We start from the raw sequence: 4,258 nt of genomic DNA, 5'->3' as shown, positions 1-4,258 counted from the left end.
CAAGATATACCAAAATGATAAGAAAGCAGAAGCTTTTGCCATTATACAAGAAAATGAAATAATATTACACAACTAAACACACGAACCCGTTTATATTCTGAATATTTTATCCCAGCAACAACAAGACTATGGAACACACTAAACTTAAACATAAGAAAATGTGAATCTCTACCATTACTTAAAAACAAATTCATACCCAAAATAGTAAGGTCCCAATGTATTACTATGTAGGATGTCGTCTTGGTCAAGTTCGTTATGCTCGCTTAAGAATGGATTCAAGATCATTGAATTCTCACCTATTCCTTCGTAATTTAGTAGACTCCCCAAACTGTCGTTGTGGTTATTTAGAAACAAATTCTCACTTCCTGTTATCTTGTCCCATATACACCGATTTAAGACATGAACTATTAGCTTCTGTTTCAGTTCTTCCTGTCCAAATTGACACACACATTTTGCTTTTTGGCTCAACGGTACTCTCAGATGAGCAAAATAGTCATTTATTTAGTTTGGTGCAGATCTGAAATACATTACCAAAAGCAAACGTTTTAACCCTTGGTGTTACTGCTTCAACATTCAATAACAACCCAAGCATTTCACACTGTATACATTACACACATTCTTGTTTATTCTTTTTTTTCTCTCTATTGTATTTTTCACCTTTTTCATATTCACATATTTATTACAGAGCATGCCAGTATTTATATTTATGTATTGTTCAATAAGTATATTATTTGTGTACTAGGAGACAGATTTGTAAAAGCAAATTTGCTTGTTTCTGAATCCTTAATATTTATTTCAATTGTATTATATCATTATGTGATGATTTATCTGAATAAATATTGTTTAAACTAAGCTTTTGCTGATTATGTGTTGACCACATATGTTGATGACTATGCTTTAAAAAAGTTTGTTTCCATTATCTGCATAGATTGAAACTCCATCCACCGCGCGACGCAAAAATAATGAACCAGAGGCATTTCCTAAGCACTACAATGAACTGTTTTTTTTTCATTTTCATCTATAAAATTGAGAATGGAAACGGGGAATGTGTCAAAGAGATGACAACCCGACAAAAGAGCAGAAAACAGCCCAAGGCCACCAATGGGTCTACAACACAGCGAGAAAATCCCGCACCCGGAGGCGGGCTTCAGCTGGCCCCTAAACAAAAATGTATACTAGTTCATCTATGTTTGTATTTTTGGACAAGTTTTATTAAACAACTCTAAATGACCTTTAACTCAGTTAATGTAAAATGCCGGTTCATTGTTGCTTTTTATTGAAATAAATTTAGCGCAATCGTATCCTTTATTTTTGACACAAATGATACTAGGCATTAAAAAACTAGTGGCGCAAACGTTGCATTGGCGCAAATGACTTGTGGTGCAAAAGGACGCATTTTTTGACGCAACCGAAATTCTCCCATATCTTGTCGGATTATTGTGTAATTAATATCAAAGGTTTAACAATCAGGACATATCTACTATTTTAAGGGAGTTGTGTCTCTTGCAACTGTATAGCATTCAATGCGCTCTAAAGCCTACATTTTTTGGATTTTCATGAAATTGATATCTAAAGACTCTTGCCATTTTTCATATGAGTTCGACAATCGGAGCCGATTTACTGGAAACATGCCATTTGCAAAAGAAATTATATGGAAAATTGCATTGTAACCGCTCTCGTGCTTGCGTTTCTTGGGAACTACTCATTGTGCAATGGAAAAGAAGGATATGTGTATTGATTGATGACACAATGGGATAAACTCAAAGCAAAAGAACATCACTTTCATTGATGTTCTTCGTCTCAAATCACGAAATGGATTTCAACACAGAGTCAAAACTCACAGTTATTTCATATCTGCAAGTAATGTAGATAAGGAATGGGAAAATGTCATTTTATTGGGTTTATGAAGTCAAGGGACGCAATTAAGTTAACCAAAAAGAAGTTACCAAAAAAATTCATAACTTCTTATTGTACAACTATATACTTAAATCGGCGGAAAAATTACAGGGATGCCCATTAAATGTCTTTACCCCTTATGATATTTATATAGAAACGTTTGCAATGTTGGTAAGACGGGTAATTATGAAAATAAATACAAAAGCCTATAAGGATTATCGTCGGCAAGTCATTTTAATTGTCTATGTTATTTCTGAAAAGAACAAATTTGAAAAACTTTTACGCTTGTAGACGTCGTTATGATGAGAAAATCTGGAGGTGATTTCAGGTGCACCGGAAGGGTAAGCAGATCCTGATACACACGTGACACCCGTCATGTTGCTTATGTTAGTACATACCCGGTGATAAGTCTAATTCGGTAGGTCACATTCGGGGAAAAGGGGACGGGATTGTAGTTACGATAAATGTACATATTCGTTGTCATCTGTGAAACAGATATTCCATAACGTTCAACCAACTCGTGATGGCGTCCTTAAAATTTACGAAGAGATGATTACAACTTCAACACTTGGAACTCTTGGTTTAATAGCTTCCTTGTGAGCAGCAACCCTCTATCAAAGAAATCATGATAGGATATACAAGCCCTGGAATATCGTATCAACTGGGAGATATATACTCCGTCAAATGTAGTCTCCTTCTTTACATTTGAGTCTGAAGTATATCGTTATCCATCCCATATCATTTTTTTTATTTCTCGTACATAGATAGATGCATGGAATACTTCTCGGGACTTGCTCACTGAAACATTCTATAAAAACATTATTTGTACGATACTTATCGAGTGTTGTTACTCAAGTACCGATCTGGAAAACAATATATGGGTAAGGAAAAGGAGGATGATTACTTTTACTTTGAATGTATATAAACTCATCATAGATACCAGGATTAAAATGTTATACGCCAGACGCGCGTTTCGCTACAAAGGACTCATCAGTGACGCTCGAATCAAAAAAGTTGAAAAGGCCAAATAAAGTACGCAGTTGAAGAGCATCGAGGACCCAAAATTCCGAAAGATTTCGTCAAATCCATATAAGGTAATCTACCTGGGGTAGAAAGATATACTAGTAATTGAAAAAAAAACATCTTTTTGAAAACCTTAAAAAAGGTGAAATCAAATATAACTGTAAACTTAGGACTTAATCTAAATTGAGATATAGATAGAAAAACGTATTATTTATACAGCGCTTACGTAGTTTATTAAAAACAAACACATCTCAAATATGTAAGTTGTATATATGTAGTTAGTTGAAGTGTCCCGGTAATAATGAGGTATCCGGCTTAAGGAAATTCATCACAATTTGATCTATTTCACTTCATTTAACATATATGATGCGTTGTCATCATTTGAAAATATAAATATAAATACCAACATTCATATTATGACAATACTGTATAAATACCAGACAGTGATTGGTTTATAAAATTGGCGTAGGTTAGCCGATGATAATTTTATACAAAACAGGGATAAAAACGCAACAGGATTTACATCCAAAGCATTTAAAACTCATTTTACTGTCACATTGACGTATATCTAATATCCCATTTTTACAACGCATACTAAAACTTTCGTGTTTTGTCGGTTTAGCATTTATGCATTTTATATGTATATTTGCATGAATGCAATATTTAAGACTCGTATAAATGAGGTTCATAGATATGCAAGAATCAAAGTATTTCAGATTCTTTTAACATATTGGAATTGATGGGGTTGGATTATCTCCCTCCTTTCTTTGTTATTTTTTCAATCATGTAAAAATTGACGAAATATAGGCTGGACTGAGTTCCCATTTAAACCGAGGCCTTCATGAAATATTCTGGACGCGAGCCTGTATGAGCAAAACTTGCTTATCTTATGACTTATAAATTAATCTTCAATTATGTTTATTATACAGTTAAGGTAAAAAAATACCTTGATGAAGAACCCGTTTGAAAAATGATAGAAGCATTGCAACAGTTGTGCTTGTCTGTCACGCTTCTATGCTCCTTATGCTACTATTTTTTCTTAAATTTTTTCATTGTTCCTGATAAAGTGTGCTTGTGAAGACATTATATACTGCCTTTTGAGTCTGCTGCTTTTTAAACAGGCGAGACATAATTCTGTTTTATTGTTTTCCGATTGATGTTTGTAGGAAAGACAAAGAGCAAGTCGGTCAGAGCTTTAAGACAGTGAAAATGACGCAGTGATTGATCATTTATTGGCATGTTTTTATTAACTACACTGGTAACAATACAAACAATCTCAGATACTTAGAATAACTCCAAGCTTAATTTTCTATGTGCATTTTATAACGCTGAGTATATT

This window comes from Mytilus californianus, unplaced genomic scaffold, assembly GCF_021869535.1.
Source record: "Mytilus californianus isolate M0D057914Y unplaced genomic scaffold, xbMytCali1.0.p SCAF_7, whole genome shotgun sequence".
Taxonomy (NCBI): domain Eukaryota; kingdom Metazoa; phylum Mollusca; class Bivalvia; order Mytilida; family Mytilidae; genus Mytilus; species Mytilus californianus.
This window is presented reverse-complemented; position numbering follows the sequence as displayed.